The following is a 23,594-nucleotide window of genomic DNA, read 5'->3' as shown; positions in this document are numbered from 1 at the left end:
TTCCTTTCTTCCCCAAACCTTTCTTTCTTCCCATTCCTCGGATTGTATGATCGCCGAGGGATGTCGTCTATCAAATCGTGAAGGGCTAAATGGCCTTAGATGCCGAAAGTCCAGCAATATAAATCCTTTATCCTATTAATTTAATCTTTAACCTTTTCATTCATGGAAAAATACAATTAGTTTCTTCGTATCAAATTTCACATACCTTAAGAAGAGTAGGGCTATTAGGAAATTAGGAATTTGAATATGAATGACACATTAGGTATAGTTAAGTCTAAAAAGATTGCCGCATGTCTTTAGCTAAAATTTCTACTGTGAGAAATAGATGTATATAACGTCATATAAATTTATTAACTTTCATGAATTTGAAGAATTGCCTAACGTATTTATCTGAAACATATTGTCCTGATAAGCAACCAAAAAAGTGATATATGTAAAAAGTAATATTTTGGTTCAAAATAAATTGAAAGTACAAGACACGCACCAAGTCGTGAAGCTACCTTCTTTTACCCTGCAAATAGATTTTTTTGTAACCCTATGGGGTATTTCTTGAATGACTAAAAAACCAATGTACAGTATGCGTCGATTGCAAAAACGGAGTTTAGTCTTGATCGAAGCTAGTAAACTGAAGTTACTTTATTTTATGTCGAAGCCCACATTTCAAACCGTAGCTTCATTCACTTACGTTGTGGGTCTAGGTAAATGACAACGTTGCATTTACATTTAACATTGGGCGCTAAAGAATGTACAGCCCAAACTGCTCGTTCCATGATTTTTCTTCTTACATTTGTTGTAACAGAGTTATTCTATATCGGGACTTTAGAGACACCCTATATAAACACCCATCTTTCATTAGAATTATTTCATATAAAGCTATTTTATCCTTTTAAATTTGATAAAATTTGTTTTTATATGGGCCATCCTAGAAACTATTAACTTCGGCGCGACACTATTCGTCTTTTAGCTGTTAAAATCCACATCCATGTCCCTCTCAGGACTCGGAATTCATACATTCGGAAACATTGGATCGTTTTCATTTAGAACTATTGGAAATACAGTACACGTTGTTATACTCGTGTAGAAAAACTGTAATTATACCAGTCTACTTGACATTTAAGTAGTTCTAAAATGAAATGAAATCATTGAGTCACAAATTATGATGAGAAGCGGATGCGATGGTGGAATGAAGAAAGTGGGAGAAAATGGGAGAACCCCGAGAAGACCCATGAGCACGATGTGTTTGCACCACAAGTACACACCGGAGGTAAACGCTCTACCACTGAACCACCGAGCACCCTAAGTAGTTTTAGGACGATAATGGACTGTTGAAATTTATTTATGGCTTATAGATAGGTTTAACCGAGGTAGGAAGGGAAAAGGATTGAAGCCTTTCCTGAAGGTGCCATCCCTACATTTGCCTGATGTACCTAAGGAAAAAACCCTAGAAAAATTTATCAGAATGATCGAAGGCTGGAATCAAATTCACGATCTTTTGAATGCCACACCAAAATTCTACAACTAAGCTACGGCGGCTGAGAAAGTAACGTGCTGTTGAAAAGACTTGTTACATACATTAACCCGTTGCGTGAAGTTAGAAAGCAAAAGATTAAAAAATCGATATATTTTTAGAGTTCTGGGTAGCATTCAAAGAGTTCTAGAGTTCCTGCTTGGTTAGACCAATAGTTGTGGATAAATAAAGATTTTGTAGCGACTTTAAAGTTTCCGTGCTAACATCACGCAATACCAAAAATCTTAAAATGTCTATATTTTTTAGAGTTCTGAGTAGCACTCAAAGATTTCAAGAGTTCCTGCTAAGTTAGACCAATAATTCTGGGTAAATAAAGATTTTATAGGGATTTTAAAGTTTCAGTGTTAACTTCACGCAAAACCAAAAATCTCTATTCTTTTTAGAGTTATGAGTAGCACTCAAAGAGTTCTAGAGTTCCTGCTAGGTCAGACTGACAATTCTGGGTAAATAAAGATTTTATATCTATTTTAAATTTTCGGTGGTAACTTCACCCAAAACCGACAATCCTAAAATGTGAATACTTTTTAAAATTCTGAGAGGCACTCGAAGAGTTCTAAAGTTCCTCATGAAAATTCGGAAGAGTTCTCGCAAAATAAGGAAGTAAACGGGAAATAAATGTTTTCTTATAATCTACTGACCACACAGGCAATCGGTGCAAATAATTACCAAATATATTACACATGCCTAATAAAAATCAACCAATGTTACACCAAACATTATAGAAATCGACAAATTTTACTCAAAAGTCTCACCAGAACTTTATTTCATTAAGAAATGAAAGAATTCTATCACCTTTTTCACAGACTGTTCGAGAATAGCCTGTAAATTGTTCATTTAATTTCTTATAAATAAAGGTTTAACCATTCTATGAACATAACTATGGAGAAATTGGCGAGTGATACTCAATTTCGTTAAGAAACAAAAGAATTCTATCATATTGCTCACAGTCGGTTCGCGAGTGGCACATAAATTTTTAATTCAAACTGTTATAAACAATGATTTTACCATTCTACCAACAGAACCTTATAAAACTTTACAAGTGCAAGTCTCAACTCTCATCAAAATCATATTTCCTTTCGAAATAAAAGAGTTCTATCACCTTGTTCACAGTCGTTTCGCGAGCGCCCTATGAAATGCTAATTTGAATTTTCAGAAAAAATATTGAACCATTCTACGAACAGAACTTTATAGAATTTAATAAGTGCAAGTCAGAACCATCATCAGAACTCTATTTCATTTCGAAATGAAATAGTTCTACCATTTTGTTCACAGTCCGTTGGGGAGTGGCCAAAAATGGTTAATTTGAATTGTTATAAATAAAGATTTAAAATTTCTACGAATAGAACTTTATAGAACTTGAGGAGTGCTACTCAGATTTCTCATCAGAAATATCGAAATAAAAGAGTCCTCTTAACTTGTTGACAGTCGGATCTCAAGTGGTCCATAAATTGTTAATTTAAATTTCTGTAAGTTAAGATTTATCCATCGTACGAACATAACTATATGGAACTTAACGATTGCTACTCAATACTCTCATCAGAACTCCATTTCATTGCAAAATATGAGTTCTATCACCTTGTTCACAGTCGGTTCGCTAATAGTTCATAAATTGTTAATTTAAATTGTTATAGATAAAGATTTAACCATTCAACTAACAGACCTTTATGGAACTTGACGAGTGCTACTCAGACCATTCATCAGGACTCTATTTAATTGCGAAATTAAAGAGTTGTATCATCTTCCATAGTCGGTTGAAGAGTGGTCCATAAATGGTTAATTTGAATTGTTATAAATAAAGATTTAAAAGTTCTACGAACAGAACCTTATATAACTTGAGGAGTGCTACTCAGAACTCTCATCAGAAGTCTATTTCATTGGGCAATAAAAGAATTATTTCACCTTATTAACAGTCGGATCGCAAATGCTCAATAAATCCTTATTTAAATTGTTATAAATAAATATTTAATCATTCTAGGAACAGAACATGAAAGAACTTGACTGGTATTATTAATAATTCTGATCAAAACTCTATTTCGTCGCGAAATACAAGAGATCTGTCACCTTGTTCACAGTCGGCTTGCGAGCTTCCAATAATTAGTTGATTTAAATTATTATTAATAAAAATATAACCACTCTACGAACAGAACGTTATATAACTTGACGATTGCTACTCAGAACTCTCATCACAACACTATTTCATTACGAAATAAAAGAGTTCTATCACATTGTTCACAGTCGGTTCGCGAATAGAACATAAATTGTTATAAAAGCGATGTACCTATTCTACGAACAGAACTTTATAGAACTTCACGAGTACTACTCTGAAATCCATTTCATTGCGAAAAGAAAGTGTTCTATCACTGTTCACAGTCGGTTAACAAATGGTCAATACATTGCTAATTTAAATTGTTATATATAAAGATTTGAATATTATACTAACAGAACTTTGTAAACCTAGATGAGGGCTATACAGAAATCTCATCAAAAATCTATTGCGTTGCGAAATAAGAGTTCTATCACCTTGTTCACAGTCAGTTCGCGAGTGGCCCTTAAATTGTTAATTTAAATTGATATAAATAAAGATTTACGCATTCTACGAACAGAACTTATAGAACTTGACGAAAGGTATTTAGAACTCTCGTCAGAACTCCAGTTCAAAGCGAAATAAAAGAGTTCTATCACCTTGTTCAGAGTCGGATCGTTAATGGTCCATAAATTGTTGTTATAAATAAAGATTTAACCATTCAACGAACAGAACGTTATAGAACTAGACGAGTGGTATACAGAACTCTCATCAGAAGTCTATTTCATTACGAAATAAAAGAGTTCTATCACCTTGTTCACAGTCGGTTTGCAATTTGCCCATAAATTGTTCATTTAATTTGTTACAAATAAAGGTTTAACGTACTAAATTGTTAATTTAAATTGTTATAAATAAAGATTTAAACATTCTACGAACAGTCCTTTATAGAACTTGACGAGTGCTACTCAGAACTCTCTTTCATTGAGAAATGAAATACTTCGATTACCTTGTTCACAGTCGGATCGCGAGTGGCACATTAATTGTTCATTTAAAATGTTATAAATAAGGTTTTAAAACTCTACGAACAGAAGTTTATAGACCTTGACGAGTGCTTTTAGAACAGTTTTATTTCGCAATGAAATAGAGTTCTCAGGAAAGTTTTGTGGTTCGTGGAACAACAGTTCTTACTACAAATAGACGATCTTATGATTTGATCCCGTGATTTCAGCGATTTTGAAACAAGAACGCTAAATGCTAACTTTTACTTGTTCTCATTACGTTACAGGAAATAAACTAAGATTTGTTTTAGGGAGTCCACCATCTGAAAAGTATTTAAAGTCCTGATGAGAATAACATCTCAGACTTAACTATCACCACACCCGTTCCGTTCAATCACTTGTTATGTAATTTCGAAGTCAGTCAGTATGACAGTTGTGCGGATCGATTGATCGCAATAAAATTTCGAATGTTCCTACGAAAACCTTGATAATTCGAAAACTTCGGATAATTTCGGTAACTTTGGTACCATCGACTTTGAATTCTCATATAGTACAAGAACCAATCGAAAAAAGGTGGTGTCCAGTTTGCTCCCTCCCCTTGATTTTATATACTCAACTACAAAATTACCTGAAGTACCAATCTTCCCCTGTGCAATTTCGATAATTTTGGTACCATCGTGTTTGCTTTATCACATACTAAAAGAATCAAGCGAAAAAATGGATCCCAGTTTGCTCCATCCCCTGCAGTTTGTATACAGAACTACCAAATTAACAAAATTACCCATGTTCCCCGGTGCAATTTCGGTGATTATGATACCGTCGTGTTTGTCCCGTTACACACTACAAAATCAAGCGGAAAAAGATGGGGCCCAGTGTGCTCTCTCAACTTCATTTTACATATAAGACTAGAAAATTTCCCAAATTACAAATGTTCCCCCACTGACATTTTGATAATTTTGGTACCGCTGTGTTTGCTGCGTCATATTCTACAGAATCAAGCAAAAAAAGACTGGACCCAGTTTATTCCCTTCTCTTCATTTTCTATACCGAGCTACAAAAATTACCCAAATTACCCATGTTCCCCCAGTGCAATTTCCGTGATTTTGGTAATGTCGTGTTTGTCTCGTCACGTCCTATAAGGATGAAGGGGAGAAAGATGGGCCCAGTTTGCTCTCTGTTTATTTTATTTATTTTGTATGTAGAAGTACAAAATTACCCAAATTATCCATGTTCCTCCGATGCAATTTCGATAATTTTGGTATCGTCGTGTTTGTCTCGACACGTACTACAAGAATCAAGCGAAAAATAATGGAGGCCTGTTTGCTCCGTCCCGTTTATTTTGTATGTAGTACTACAATATTACCAAAATTGCCCATGTTCCCCCGCAGCAATTTCAATAATTTTGGAACCGTCGTGTTTGTTTCGTCATATATTACAAGAATCAAGCAAAAATGATGGGGCTCAGTTTTTTTCCCTCTAACCGTTAATTCTTCATCCTTTAAACAAAACGGATTACCTCCAAACACGGTCACGCGGAACACCCTTTCAAAATAACTTAGAGTGTCTAAGAAAAGTAATAATCACGAATGCTCTATTTGCGTTAATTATTTGGCTTTGCCCACGCTATATTTGCATGCGCTGGTTTTCTTCAATTATGTTTTTCGTTCATGCACTGTTTTCCTCCACGCTGTATTTACACGCGCTGCTTTCGCTCATTGCTGTTATTGTGTTTTGACTTAGAACTAAAACCTTAATTTAAATATCAAAACACATTGCAACATTCACTATATTTCACTGAAATATAGATTGATAAAATTTACTTCTTGTATATCATAAGACGAAAAATTTTAAATACTTCTCTTTCAATTTACTTTACTACGTTTTACAGATACAGCCGATGGTAAGTATATTTCTCAATATTTTGTTTAAAGAAGAATTAAAATAATAAATATTTCTCTTACACCTTAATTTCAAAAATTATTTCCCAAATAAAAAAAATGGATTGAAATACCAGTTTAAAATTTGTGTCTAGTTTGGCAAAAAGACTGGCACTGACATTTGAATGGCTTCAACTGAAAAAGTGAGAATTATGTCAACGACTCAATCAATTCATGAAACTTTCGTTGTTAAAGTTAAATAGGGTTTATTAAGTAATCAAACAATATATACAGATAGCTTCTTTATACCCAGGTTAACTCTATTGTTCTCAGCTTACTTTACGCTTAAATAATTCTGAAGTCTCACGACGTATACGTCATATTTAATGAAGATATATATATTGTCACTTTCGAATATTATCTCTGATTATTATTTATGTGTCTAAGTGGAGAAAGTACTGCTCACCATATTATAGGTCTATACACACCACACATTCAGACCAATTTTAATCTTGGAAAAAAGGGTCCCAGAAAGATGTGAAAATTTTTTATCACGTTTTTTCTTTGTTTGTCTTCTTCGATAATGACACCAAATGAGGTATTCTGGAACATAAAATGAATTAGGGGATGGGAACTATTTTCTTTTACTAATTTGTTTCATACAGGGTGAAGTAACATAAATTGAATTGCATGATATAATGCAGAAAAATCAAACAGATATAACAGATTAGAATATCGTGAAACAATTTTTTGATGTGTCGATGAATCGCACATTAGAAACCCAAGCTCTGAGAATATTCAAATGTCGTAAAAATACAAAAAAAGTATTGTAATATTAATAAAAAAGTGTTTATATTTGAAAACTGTCTTGATGTACATAAGTAAGCTAACAGCATGGAGTGATTTTTCGTCCATTCCTCCCTGATAAGTGGTGGATTGTCACACTAAAAAATACGATTATTTCTGCAAGTAAAAGGAAGACATATACGATATTAATTGAAACTCAGATTAGATTCTCGAAAATTGTCAATAATGTGGAGATCGACCAGACACGCAATTTTTAATCGTGTAAAATAGCAGACGAGTTCGTAGCAATCGCTTCAATTACTAGTAATGTTATGCATTTTTGAAGAGAGTGTACGCATTTCTCGCTAATTTCAGCCTCATGCTATACTAATGCATCTCTGTTTTACAAATGAGCACACAATGTTCAATAAAGATCTGATCGTGATTAATAAGTAGGTAAAAAGCAGGAGCGCATTCAGGGGGTCAATCGCCTCCCTTCTAGAAGTTGAAACTCTCTTAGTTTATAATATATAAATAAAACTTATCCCAGAGTTTGGAGCTCTTAAAAATAGCTCTAAGTAGCAGTATTGCAAACCATCGCCCCTGGCCAGAAATCCGTCCTGGATCCGCCCCTGGTAAAAAGCTATATAGAATTGGAATGAATCTTCTTCTCCATTAGTGGCATTTTGCAACTACAACCATCTGTGAAATTGGAAGTTATAGAGAAAAGAAAAGCTTAGTAAAAGTATATATTTTACGAACGTTATCACACAGGCTTTATTTTAAGAATAAGGCGAGATTAATTTAATCCTCACACTTGATTGTTTCAACTTTCAGCGTAGAAAGCATATGACAACCACAAAGAACATTCATTATTTTGTTGTGGGATCGGACTATTTAATTAAGTTTCTTACAAAGTACCAAGATAAATCTCAAGGAATATTTACTGCATCATTCTCGGTTGATTTTAAATACAATAATGGGGATGAATGTGTAGTCTCCGAAAGTACACACCTATAACAAAGAAAATCTTACATCTTCACATAATATATCTTCGGGTATTCATGCCAAACTAGCAGCCTAGGTTCACAGCTTAAGGAAAGAGCCAATGACAATCGCACAATAGTGTACCAAAACAGATTTGTCTTTAATTGAATTAAAACCCTAGACACAATGTTAATGGTGAATACTAGTACTTATTTACTGACTTTACTCCAGTGCAAATTAAGTAATTGTGACGCCTTAAAAATGTGCGATTCATTTACATTGATAAACGTATTCTATACCACCTCAGAAGACTGAATTCACTCCTCATGATTGACTGATTTTCATCACAGGCATTCGGAAATACGGAAAAAGTGAGAGGAAACGTTTACTATATTATTTCGAAACCAACTTTAATGAATTGTATAAAATTTATTATTAATCACTCAAATAAGTCGTTGGACTAGGAAGCTAAACTCACTAGTTTGTTATTTAATGATTTTATTCTTATAAAGAAGAGATGATTCAGAAGACACAAAAAGTACAGACAAAAATCCTTACGTACTAAATGGTATTTTTAAATTATTGTTAGAATAGGAAGGACACTGAAATCAGACTTTCAATCTTGGTAGATTCGAATCCTAAATTCTGAGAATACTCCTAATTACCAAAAGAAAACATATATTTTTCGTAATTCTAGAAAATATGAAGTTTACACTTAGTAATTGTATATATTCCTTGTATATGAATAAGCATGCAGCAATTTTATCACTTAACTCCCATTATGTTTGAAGGAATAGATGAGCCTCAAACAATAGGGTTATATTACCAAGCACAAGAAAGTCACGTGAAACACACTGATGGAGGGATAGGGATAGATATAGTCTGGAGGATGGGTCATATGATACAAGTATGCACTTTTTTTATACAAGTATGGAATTTACAGTACACAATAATTGATGTGTAAGCAGCAATATTAGGTGTGGATCCAAACGAAATTGGCGCCCTTGTCATAATGGCGTCCAGATTGAAAAAATTAATATCGTAAAATTGTTTTTTAAATAACATATATTTTTCTCTTTATGTGCAAGTGGCAATATTATTTTAATTACCATTGACCAAATAATGATCAATTTACACATTTGTATATTTTAGTTTGTTATTTAGTTTATTTAGTTTGCAATTTTTCAACATGGCGCCCGATGTGATCAGATTTAACATAATGCCATAACTATGTTCTTGAGGTCACTAATTGCACATATATGCTTAGAAATACTATCAGACGGTCTGTTCTTGATTTAAGAAAATGGAATTCATAGCACTATTAAGTATTTTAAGTTTATCTTTCTAATTTTACACGTCAAGCTTGTCGAAATTGAAGTTTGTATATAAGATTTCTGTAATACCAAAACTGTACAATAAAACATTTCACATACAAACAAAATTGAGAATTTTACTTAATGTTAAAACATGAAGGAGAGTAGAATTTGAATTTACAGTCTTTCTAAGTGTACATATATTCAGCGTTCATATCCTTCACATGTACAAAGAGCTGTACATGGTAAGTTAACTTTGAAACAGCTAGAGTTTCCGGAACACACTTTGGAACAATTACATTTCAATATATCTCTTGAAGACTCAATGACTAGTAGAGTTGATATCCAACGAGGTATCCATCTTGCTTCCTCGGTTTGTGTCCATCCGTAAATACTCGGAGATGGAAATTCAGGTTCTTGTTCAAGTGATCTTCCCCAAATCTGTCCTGCCTGATAAGTAAATGCTGTAGCAAAGCATCTTAACTTTGAGGTATAAGCTCAAGTTCAAGACTCTTTCGTGTAAACATCTTTTGCCTTAATACATTTATGTCATTATCTATGTTTAAACGCTCATATAGCGATACAACAAATTTTCCGACAATTGGAAACACTGTCTTCACGGCTTCTACATCTGGAGCACTTGATAATACTTGAAATGCCTACGTAACCCCATCATAAGCTTTCCAGGTTGTCCAAGCTAATATTTTACCTTTACCAACAAATTTAGTTGTAGTGCCACTTCCCATCAAAACATAAAAAGCAAGTATTGCAGAGCTTTCCTGACTTCCCAATGCCTTTGATATTACAGTAGCATTGATGTAACGCATATGTTTTCCTGACCCATACAATACGCACAAACAAACACATTCCAACTTAGCTGTAAAGTTGACTGCCAACACAACCACATCTGAGTAAACCGTACAAACTTGTATATTTCGATACCCTTCTATTTTACCATCTGCTGCATGTAAAAATATCCTTGTGTCTGCTTCGTCTTGAGAACATGGTACTATTAGACCTTAATCTGCAGGTTGTGAACTAACGGCACTGTTTCCCCGAGTTACTACAACCTTTCCTGGATATTCTCCTAAACTTACAAATTTTGCCAATAAAAGAAATGATTCTGTTTTGTTTTAGTCAACTTTAAGAATGTCCTTCCAGTCTTTAGATACCTTTTTATCCGCTTCAACTTTTCTTCGAATGCTTGTTCCTCTCTTCTTACGAATATAACTCTTCAAGATATCTGGTTTCTAGGTATCAAACACTGCGTCAACACCTTTCACTTGTCCTTTAAATCGATTTCTAATCATGTTTAGGAACCTTTCGGCATAGTCAGCAAAGGGATCTGTAGCTTCGGGTGTCAGAAAGGGTACAATGACTGCACCATCAAGGCTAATCATTTCAACATCAGGTCCAGCTTGATGAGGTTCATCACTATCTTCTTCACTGCAAGAAATAAGTTTTTCCCGGCAGGGTACTATATCTGATTTACCTCCATACCGAATGCTTGCATTGCACTCTGCCAGTGACGGAGGAAATGATTGATTCTCATGGTTGAAAAACTGATAAAGGTCGCCATCTCGAACTTGACATCCTATGTACATTCATGTTGTCAGAGTTTCATTCATGTTAACTTCACAGTTTAATATACGAACAATTGAGAATTTTGTGCTCTATTCTCTTCCAGGTGCTTCCATGTTTCTATATTATTTTGTGACATTTTCGTCAGCAACTACACGTGAATCCAAGGTAACTAAATCTTGCGTACTGTCCAGAAAAGGATATTCCATTTCTTTTATTGTTTTCGCCAGGTTTCTAACATCCTTGATAAATCGAATCTGATTTGATGACCCTTATTCATGATGAATAGTTGAATCTGAGGAACTTAACAGGTTAATAGTTTTTTAAAAATTCCTCCACTACCCTTGACATTTCTGGCCCTGAGACCATCCATCTACGAAGTGCTTCTGGGTTTAATATAATTCCTACAGCTCCTCTTTCACCCTTAACAAGAGCATTATTATGTTTATGTGCTTCGTAAAGAGGCATGAAAGAAAAAGATCTTGAAGTTTTATTTACTGTGAACTTCCCCTTGGAAAATCCTTGAAGAATAGTAGGGTGAGTTTCTTTAAGTCTTCTCATATCTCTGAGATAAACTGAAACAGCTCTGGCGTAGTTAGTATGATCCAAAGCAAAGAAAAACCACGCAATGTTTGATAAAGAACTCACATAGCACGGAAAATCTCCTTCATGGACAGATCGATCCCATGTTAATATGTCAAGGATGACGTGTTTTATAAAATTCTAGAAGAAAACTTGTGACTTTCCTTGCATCTAATTTCTGACCACTCATTAAAAGACCACTCATTGCTGTCCTCTCGATTCAAGATATTGCTTGTAGGCGTCGCTTTTCAGTTTGAAAAGTGTGCATGCTGTTTCTTGATAGGCACGAAGAGTGTTCTTTATGTGTACCACTTTCGAAAGCGCGTCCACAGACCCGGGAGTTGTAACTAGCTTGTTCTAGAGAAGTTGTCCAGCCACTTCCTTTCATAGTGTCTCCAAAACATTTAAGAAGGGCCATCTTTATGTGTTGACCTCCTAACATTGCTAGAAATGTATCTTCTCCATAAGAATTTGGTCAGGTCCATTGAATTGCTTTAGAATCCTCAATAACGGTTGATCACAAGCAATGACTGGAACATGATTGGGATTGAGGTGAGACACAGATTTTCTAATCACATGAATGCAATGTTTTATTGTTGCTACGGAGTTAGAATACTCAGAAAAAAGAGGCAAGAGAGCACTTTGAGTCCGAGGTTGTTGACTTTAATTTATTTTTTCAGAAGCATGATATGATCCCCATATGCAATATAAAGTCAGATGTGAATCTTCCTTTTCGGTAGTACCGTAACCGTGTCCACACCATTCACTTTCTTTATCATTTTCAGCATTCGCAATTGCTAGTGGTGCTATTGTGTCAATTTTAGGTGGAGGGTGTTTCATCTTTGGGGAAAATATAGGCTTGACTAGAGTGTAACTCTCTGGGAGTTTCATCAACTTTTTTCCGTTGTGCACTACCCGCTCTTCAACTTGTTCCTCACTCAAAAGCTCAATATCTGGTTGCTGAAACGGTGATATTCCCATTCCATGAAATGAAGTAGTAGATGATGTAAATAAGGGCTTATGGTCGATATTATCAATTGCAGCTGTAGTAAAACATTTTCTTCAAATGTAAGGGAGCTACTGCCTCTACTTTCATGAAATGAGTTATAGCAGAATGACACAATTCTGACGAGAGGCAGAGAATTCTGTCATAAGATACACTAAGTCCTAATTCAAACAACATATCAACTTTTTCTTTTGATCTTGTATATGAGTGAGTCATACATCCAACGAAAACAGGCAGCGGCGTTTTGCTATTTGGAGGATGGACTAAATGCTGTGGAACTTTTCTACATTTTTAAAAACAATTAAACGATAAAAGCTGTGAAAGAAAGAGACGAACTGAGAACATATAACCCACTTTGTTTTCAACGTTAAGACAATATAATATCATTCCAATAAGAGTTAACAATGTCGATGTTACACTGTTTTGTTGGCACTTATTCTCAAATGGACCTTTAAATTGAAACTGGGGATGTTTAATAATATCTTGTCTTACTATGTTTGCAGCATGAGATAAAACAATGGCATCTAACTCAGAATCATGAGAACAGGCTTTCTTGAGGTTCTCTCCTGTATCACTGTTTCTCACAAGCAAAGCTTCTCGACCAGGGAAAATTTCGTCGTCATCAAGAATACTTTCAATGTACACTAAAAGATTTGCTAATGCGTTTTTTTCAATGAATGAGCGTATTCTTCTTATGATCTTAATTTTAAATCTCTTTCACGATTATATAGGGCCAAAACAAATTTTGCATGATACACTGCATCTTAAGCAAACATATCACCAGCACTTAGCTTTGCAATTAATTTGTGGTTTTGAAGAGTAAAAGCACATGATCTCACATGATTATCTATTTTAAGTGTTCGTGATTTTTCGAAATGACTTTGATTTTTCATCCACTGGTTTGTCACAAAAGAAGCACAACGAACACCCACCTTGACTGACTAAATGTGAGTTCTTTGACATGGTATTGTTCTCACTAGATGCAGATACGTCTGATTTATTTTGACTTCCACTTTTCTTCTTTCTTTTTTCAATTGCCATGTTCAAAATCACCAGGGCAGGTCAGACTCTCCTTTGTTACTTCTTGGCAAAAAAGACAAAGATTCCAGTTTGTGATTTCATCCCGTGGTTTGGAAACCTCAGTATTGTCTATTAGTTTGAAATTTCGTTTCATTTTAGCTGGAGTTCAGTTCTGAAATAAATCGAAAACAAAATTTGAGTTACACTGAAAGACGAAAAAATTGCAGGCAAAATAACTGTAAAATAACTAATAAAAATAAATAAATCAATCAAAATTAAACATTTAAATTCAACAGTTTACCACGCCAAGTATCAAATGACCATTATCTAGAGCATTAAAGTGAAAAATAGATTGTAATTTAAAAACTAAAATGCATTAGCATGTTAAACAATATAATTAAATATTATTTTATATGTACTGAGCGGCCATTTTAAAATGGCGGCTATTTCAACGAAGTCACGTAATATTTTTGGGCTCCACCCCTAGAATTGTTTCTTATGATATCTATAAACCGTGTGTAAAATTTGACGCTTGTATCATAAATTGCACAATTCTTTGAGATTTTGTTCCGGATCCTCCAGACTAATAGACTTCCTCCAGACACACAAATTCTAAACAAGTCAAATAGTGCAATAATCGCTAAAGCTCTATCTAAATAGTGTTGTAAACATAGCTTTTGTATGGAGTTTCAAACTGAAACCAACATCTATACTTCAAACGATGTTTAAATCCAAATTCTTTCCTTACTAGCTCTAAGTGTTTGGAAGTGTAACATGTAAGATAATTGTAAATACACTATCTTAGAATTTATTATTTTTGGTATCTACTTTAGCTCAACTTTATGCAAAAGTAAACGTGTCAAATGAAATATAAAACTCCTCTATTTATTTATTTATGCATTTATTTATATAACTCTTATTAAGAGTAGAGATACTTGGAATCGTTCTTCGATGTTTAATTATTTCATTCGGATCGTCTGAGGAAAGTGCTAAGACGCTGCTCTACGTAATCGTTTACCTGCCTATGTTCCCAATTGGAGAAATGTATTTAGAAATCCAATTGTAAGGTTGTAAACGAACGATACGGGTGGGAATTGGTCTTATATAAAATAAGAAGGTTGAATCATTTATTTGAACTTAAATAGTTAATTGTTAAAATATTTATAAGACTTTTTGAAGCAAATTTAGTTTTACGATTTTGGCATTCTTCGGCATACTTTTGGTGAAGAGTCTCTATTTCGTATAGAATTAGTGTTTTTCTGCAAACCTTCTGAAATATTAACTGAGAAATTTCAATCTGTGTAATAAATACTACTGCATTTGTATAAATTTAAAAAGAGGAGAATATAGGTCTTCACTTATTTTTGTATGTTCACAACTGGGAATAGTGGCAGTTGCAGTTTAGATTAACAAGGTAACGGAGGAACTGTGAAGATTCACGTGGAAAAAGTGACATATTTACATTGTTCCTCAACAATGCTGCTCTTATTACTACATGTAGTAGTGTTTGATATTCTTATCAATGTTACATATTGACAATAATATATATTCTGAGTTGCAACAACAGTAAGAAAAGAGACTATTTTCAGAAAAAGAAATTTACTTTGTATTTACTGTTTAGCTCTCGAAAATAGACTCATTCTGTTAGTAGCTCGCCTGTAGATTATTTTGCTTCTAAAAGCTGCTTTTTTGGACACCAATTCTTGATAATAAATGAGTATAATATTTGGAAGCAGGCAGGTTTTGTCGGAAATTGTACGAGAAGGGCAATTAAGGTGTCAATCGTTTCAGTAGGGAATAAGAAGTGTTTCAAGGTTGGCCTCATTATTGTGGTTGGCGAGATATTCAAGATCAAAGTATATGGGGATAGAGTCATAGACAAATCGTAAAAACCACACGCAGCAGAAGTTAGCACAACGTTGTGAAAGAGTGGGAAATGGTAAGTGGTAGTTTAAATGAAAAGTATAATATTAATTGTTCTGTATTTTAAACTATAAGAAATTCCGTGATATGAACATATTGTTATAATAATTGCCATCCCTATTCCTCCCTTTCTTAGTAAAATTACCATCAAATCCTTGATAAGCGCTATCTTATGTCACAAATTCAATATACTGTTAAATTTCAAGTTTTTACTTTAAGCAGTTTGCAGTGTGAAGAAACTCAACCCATATATTTTCTATCTGAATGTATTTTACTGTAATTGTTTCTCTTGTTATAAAAAGTACTTCGGAGATCTTTTCTTTTATCTATCAAATTAAATTCATCTTCATTGATACTTATGTTCCACCTTATTAAGTTTTCAAGGTGAAATTTTCAATTTGAAACCCATTCTATTTCTTTTATTGCAATGCGATCCTTCGTCACTTTTGTATTATTTTTTAAAAAAAACAAAAGTATTTCTAAGAGCTTTTCTTTTATTCATAAAGGCTGAATTGTTCCTTATTGATAGTAACTTTCGACCTTATTTAATTTTCATTGTTGAATATATCTCTTTTGTTCTAGTAACTACTTTTCCTTTCGTTACAGGCTATTTTGAATGGTAAATCCCTTCTATTTTTTAAAAAAGTTAACCTCAAAGCATTTTAGCCAGTTACACGGTACAGGTCGAAAAGTACGCTCTTGATTGAGTATTCTGTCCGCTACAAACATGGAGAATCTGTGGCTAGAATTGGATGGAAATAAAGACTCTTATTTCAACGAATATTTTTCAACAGAAGTATACTGTATTTAATGTCTAACAGAACACAACTTCATTTCATCTGAAGCAGATGTTGACAATGTCAACTGCATCAAATGCAACTAAGAGTGCTACATTGAATATCACAAAAATAACATACTGGGTTAGGGGTTTAGGTACAAAAGAGTGAAATGTATCGGCAAAGCACAATGCTGTCTTTACAAGCAAACGAATGGACGTTACTGCGAGAGATCAAGTCGCACAAGTTTCTTGTCTTTAAAAGCTACCTTTTGCAAAATAAATAAATAAATAAATGTAAGTTTTCAGAAAGCAATGAACTTCATTTTGTATGGACGCAAGGGCATTATAATCGCTGAAAATATGCAATGAAGTAGAAATCCATGAACGATCTTATACAGAATGGTCAACTTCTCTACGAGAAATCTGTAATCACGCCTATATACCAAAGGATTCGAAGGACGTACAGGCATCGTTGAAATTGAGGAGGTGCATCTCTATACACAACACAACAAAGGCCTCCAGATCCTAGAAGATCAACAGTTTTGGGCTTCCGGAGTCATCAAAAGAGAGAGTGGTAGATGGTTTTTGCAAATTACTCGACGTCGATCTGCCGCTATAATAGAAAACATTGTACGCACATGCGCCGAAGAAGGTTCCATTGTTATGCATGATAGCTGGATAGGCTATAATAATATAGAAAAGAGGTGTGGTGTGAGGCACTACGGTATCAACCAGGGTATTGGCCAATTCATTCGTCACATATCAAAAACCAACCCGTCCGAATATCTGAACACATTCAGGTCACAATAAATCACATTGAAAATATTTGGAAACAGCTGCGCCCCGTTCTAAAATCAATTCGAGAGTACGTGGATGCTAAAGGCAAACATAGAGAATTTACACCTTCCTATGTAGATCAGATAACGTATTTTCGTTCAATATTTCGTAACATGAAGACTTCAGAAGGTTTGCAAAGAGGGCGTCCGGATCTGCCGTCAATGTTCATGCGCATCATGGAAGATACAAAGCGCTTGTTAGCAAATCTAACGAACGCGAACAAAATCCTGATATGTTCTTCAAAGGTTTTGATATTCAATCAATTGAAATTCCAAAAGACGATGAAGACGAAGAATCAGAAAGTTCAGATTCAGAAGCTGATGTAGAAACTTTGAAGCCTACGCTTAAACAAAAAACGAAGTCTGAACCAAAGCCAAAATCTCCTAAAGCGTCTGCGTCTGTAGCACAATCGAAGTCAACCATCTGCTGTCTTAGACATACTCGCTACGATTAACAATAAGTGCATGGAAGCACTTTCATAAATACATCAAAGAAGACATGAAGATTTGGCCGTGTTTACTACCTTCCTAGCTGATTATTTTACTACTTTAGATTGGGTCGATGATCATAGTGAAACAATCACTGCATTTAAACCAGAAGTCGGGACAAATCTTCCTCGGCAACACCTATTTGGGCTAAGTAAATACTTGGCAATTATGATCCAATAATAACTAGTGGCGATGAGAATTGCCTTTTTTAATGATTTAAGCATTCTCTTTTTAATCACGGAGGATACGCTAACGTTTTCAGACTTTTATCAATTAAGCGTATGCCGGATGAACAACTGGTGTTGCAAGAAATCCCTGCAGATGTCATCAACAACCTTGCAGAATTAATCAATTCAATTCGAGTATCCGCCGAATGCATCACGCCTACTCATTTATTCATTAATAAAGGTCTGAGTGGAACCTCCTGTGCTAGAAACCTCCATATGATCCCTGTCGCTCGTGCATTGAACCGCACTGCTTATATATTTAATTATGATAGCCTTAGAGAAAAAAGCTAAGAAATAGTTTGGAAGCCTCACAAAGCCGCGAAGAAGCCACTGAAATACAGAATAGCGGAGATGAATATGTACCATATCATCCAGAACTACGTAACCACGGCGTCAGCTCTATATTATAAATTAAGATAATATTCAGTTTATTCTGCTGGTTCCCTTAAAAGAACAATCAGAATTCAACTTAATAAGAGACCGAAAAATCATTGACTTTTATTTCATGGAAAAACATTTGATTAGGCTAATGCTTTAAATGTGTGTAGACAACCAAAAAATTACAAAAATATAATAAAGAAGCAGAAAATAGAAAAATAGTAAGTGTGGGTGAGTGTATGAACAAGTATGGGATGTTACTAAATCAGCACTACCTCCACGTGCTTAGGGACGGAAGCGGTTAAAAACCAGCTAAGCTGCTCATTTGTAGGTAAGGAGTGCTTTTATATGTGCTTTAATATTTGTATATTTACACTGTATGTGTGCCTATGTCTTTACGTGTTTGTGTTGTAATGTGTCGAGGTCAAAAATCACTGCGTCTTTATACCCGAAGGTGCAAACGATGAATCTCTAAACTAAGTCTAGCGCTGATCTCTGACCGTTTCTCACTACTCTACAACTTTACTCTCCTTTCTGCTGTACGCTTTAGAACCGATTTTCACGATTTGTCTGTAGCTTCATCCCCTTATACTTTGACCTTGCATATCTGGGCAACTACTCATCAGCAAGTAATGAGTCCAATCTTGAACACTCCTAATTCCCAAGTAAATCGATTGACTCCCTAATTGTCCCTGTTAGACAATTTCCCACAAAGCCCGCACTAACACTTTAATGTTCATTATTTCGGCAACTACTCATCAGCAAGTGATGAGAGCAACTTTCCAACACTCCTTAGGCCCTAGTGAATCGATTGACACTTTAATTGTCCCACTCAAACAATTTCCGACAAAAGAAGCCTTTTACATAATACTCAATTATGTCTAAAGAAACTTCTCGCAACCTTCAATATTCCTTGGAATATTTGATGATTCTTATTGACTCTGAAGTACAGGAAGGAAGTCACGACTTTTTGGTCACTTACATTGGAGATAATCAACTAAACGTGATAAGGTAAACCAATCTTGTGAATGTAAATCACTGGCAAAATGTTATTTTGAGCTGATCATTTCAAGCACTGTGGAACTGTTATGTAGAACTATCCCGCAATCTTATTTTGAACATTTAGCACAGACGACGTCTTTGTATGCTCGTTACAATATTGAGCATCGTGCTATTGACGTTACCTGGGAAGACATTGTCAGTTCTGCGGTAATATAATTTTATGTGGCTCTCACCTTGTACCAACAGAAGATATGCATTCGAGTACTTCAGAAGATGTAGCCGTGCAAATCGTACCCACAGTTATGCCAAGAAAAAAATTTAAAAACTTAAAGTAAAACCTTAACGTCGAGAACATGAAGCTAAAACAAGGAGACAAGTTAGGTAAACTTCGGCCATAGTACGAAGAACAGAACAAAAATCTTTAACAGTTAGGGATCTTTCACAGAAGTTTGGGCATCGACGACTCTATGGTGCCATACTATGGACATCATTCTCGTAAAGTGTCTATAATATGCAAGCCGATTCGATTCGGATATAAGATTTGTATGTTATGCTCTAGCAGTGGACTTCCTTATGCCACGGTAACATGCTGTGGAAAGAAAGATAATGTTAACCACTTACCGATTGGAACAAGAGTAGCAAACGATTTCCTAAGTATCGTTCAAGAACCAGACAAAGTGGAAGTACTCTTTGACAACTTCTTCAAGGCGTACCACTTATTAAAGTAACTTTTTGAACAAAATATCAAAGCCACTGGTTCTTTTCGGGAGGGAAGAATACAAAAATTGCCCACTAAACTCAGTCAAAGAAAGTAAGAATGAGAAACGAATCAATGTCTATTTTCAAAGCGAAGGTGTCGTATATGTTTGCAGGTTACATGATAATTCAATAGTCACGTTTCCATGAAATTGCTTGACTCATGAGCCGGTATGGGTAAAAAAGACTTATTCCAGAGCATCTTGTAGAAACATCGAACTAATGAAACCTAAAGTTGTAAAAATATATAATGCAAGTATGGTGACGTTGATATTTCCGACAAATTATTCTCAAGTCACCGTCCTAAATTTCGTTTCGAAAAGGGGCGTTGGAACCTGTTTTCTAAAAGTTTGAATATAGCTGTTTCAGCAATCTGGCTTATGCATCAAGAAATGGATGACAGTAATGCAAGTAAGCACCTTGAGTTCAGAAGAGAGGTTGCGATGTCCTTTTTGTGCCAGAAGATCAAAATCACTTCAAGACCAGGAACAAGAACACCGATTCCTACATCACGTAAGAGAAATGACGGATATTTCATAAATTAATGTGGTAAGGAACGTTGCGTTTTTGAGGAGAAAAATGGCCGTTGGCAGTTTTTCTAATGAAAGACAAGAATCTACATTCATTACTTTCCTAAATATCATGGCATTCATACAATGCATGACTTGTTATTTCTGTAAATATTATAAAAGTGTATTGAATTGCACGATGTGTTATATTTACATTATAATGTATATGTTGTTGTATTGTACATTATTCAAAACTGTATACCATTTTTCTTTATAATAAATAGGTATACACAAAATTCAATCCTCATTTCAGAGTCAAATAATATCAGACAAACTATATGTAAACATGTACATTTCCAGTATTTTAAAAGTAATAAGCGCCAATTTTGCCAAATGGGAACAGAACATATTTCATACATGCAAAAGAATTTTGTAAATAAAAGCATGTAGAACACTAAATTAGCTTCCATTTAAAATAAAACAAGTAAGACTTTGTTAGATTTTTATTTGTTTCTTAATTCGGCAGGTATACGGTTTATTTTACTCACTGTTTCATGTTAAAATATCTAACATAACCTCATTCTTTCCTTGAGAAGAACGGAGACTTTTGCTAATTATGATAGGGAAAGACTCCTACAAAAATACATATAACCGTGCGTTTTGTAAACACAGTGGACATATTAGGTGGTAACTAACCCTTCTTACTTCCTGCTGAAGTATTCCGTGTAAAGTGTTGTCAAGTTAACACTTTTCCTTTTCTGGACCCGCCTTGAGATCATAGCATATCTGAAAATTTTATTGAGAGCATGTCTTGGAATTATATCATGTAGGGAATCTTCCGCTCTAACCTTGCACTTATATGAAATATGTTGTTTTGAGTTGCATATATATCACTTGCCTTATGTGCCATTACAGTCGGTGTAATGGAAATTTTTGTTGGGAAGACCCCAGAAATTGTTTTTGGAACTGTACCTAGCGAAGTTTCTAATTTTATATTCGGTTTAACCCTAGATGGGGAGACTACGAAAATTTTACGCATTTACCTTGTGTTTATGTGTGGCACTGCGCACCCAGCTCGCGTAGGAGGCTTTACCGCCAGGAATCTCTACCACTGTAGCAATCTCTATCTGCAGCCGAGAGAACTTGCCAGTCTTGCTTCAACTGCGGCCCTCGCCGGGTCTCTTCTGAAAAAGAGTGAGTAAATTTTACGCATATCTACCCATACACGAATATATTTATCTACGTATTTTTTCGCATGTCTACCTTAACCCGAGAGAAACGGATGGAACGTGTGCCTGACGAGATGTGTTTGCGATATTATTTGACGAAGATGATTCTGAAGAAGAATACACCGTTATTAATGACCTAAGCGACGATGATGTGGATGATCCAAATTACGAAGCACCCGATAGTCGAGCGGAGGACGCTGTCTAACTCAATGAAGAACAAGTAGAAGAAAGGTTGTTAGAGACTGTATTCAGTGTAGAAACAAAGTGAATAAGGAGAAAAGATCAAATACTAATCCTATTGCCACAGTAGACGAAAAATACATACTAAAATAATCCGGATTCGCAACTTGTAGAAAGAAATGGATATGTATGGTAAACGGAAACAACTCGAGTTGCTGGCAAGGTTCCTCAAAAGAACATAGTCCACATCCGACCATGCCCCACGCAGGATGCACAACAAGCTAAGTCGCCTAGTGACTGTTTTAAGTTATTTTTATCAACTGACATCTTAGAGAATACTGTGCGCTGTACAAATCTTGAAGAAAAAAGAAGACGTCAGTCATACTCAAAGAAAGACGACCCTTCCATTGCCGATATGACTGGATGAACTGCTTGCCCTACTGGGTTTGCTTATATTATCAGGAGTAACAAAAAGCAATCACCTGTCAAGTGAACTGCTGTTCAATTCTTCATAATGCGGCTTACGATATAAATCAACCATGTCTGAAAGAAGATTCAAATTTTTTATCAACACACTGCGATTTGATGATAAAAGTACCCGAAACGAGCGGAGAAAACTCACAAAGTTCTCTCCTATATCAGAAATATTCCAAATATTCATTGAAAACTGCAAGAAAATGTACAAAATAGTGAAACCTGAATATAGAGGACAGTGTTCGTAACCGGCATGTTCATTTACTAGTCTTTGTTTAGTTTTCAATATTTTAGTATATGTATTGTGTGATTAGTAATTGCATAGCAAGTAGTGTCCGTTTGAATGAGTGTTTTACTGGTATCAGGACAGTGTATCGTTAGTCTGTGAATCTATTACAACCATATTACTATACTCTAAGTCTATAGAATCAACTAAAATTCATAATATAGTATCGTCAACTTTAGTGTAAAGGTTCTATTTATAGTACACGGGTAAACTGGCAATTGGTTACGTTACATCATCATATGGATTAGTGATTTAGTTTGTTTAAATTTGACTTTCATTGCTAATTTTCACCAAGTAACATAGTTTTCAGTCCAAATAAATAGACATTTATATAAAACGGAATGAAATTAAACCATTCTGAAGGCTACTACATTCTGTTCTGTTTGGAAACCGAAATGTCCAGATAAATAAAAAATACCCTTATCGTTAGCTAGAGTCAGCCTGCATGATGCTACTTTCCGTTCTGAAATAACATTATTAAATTATCTTTCCCCGTGGCTGTAGTATAAACTCCATTGTTGCTTTCATACGCTTATCAAATTTAAATAGTATTATCATGGATAATTTTACTTTCAGTGAACGTGTATATGAAGTATTTTTTGCTGCCAAGTAATTTTGATATGGTGAGTGATAAGAGAGTCTTAGGTTCGAGGGTGCTCTGTGTGGTAATCGAGAGTGAAGGAGTATAATGTATACAACGTAACGTGCGTATAGTCTGGGCATAGGTAGGAAATAGGGTGTCTATCAAGTACGGCGTCGTGAGAAATGAATAAATATATGAGTAAAATGATAATGTAGATATTATATGAATATATTTTAGTAAAAG

The sequence above is a fragment of the Thermobia domestica genome, chromosome 4, assembly GCF_964235325.1.
Source record: "Thermobia domestica chromosome 4, izTheDome1.hap1.1, whole genome shotgun sequence".
NCBI lineage: Eukaryota > Metazoa > Arthropoda > Insecta > Zygentoma > Lepismatidae > Thermobia > Thermobia domestica.
This window is presented reverse-complemented; position numbering follows the sequence as displayed.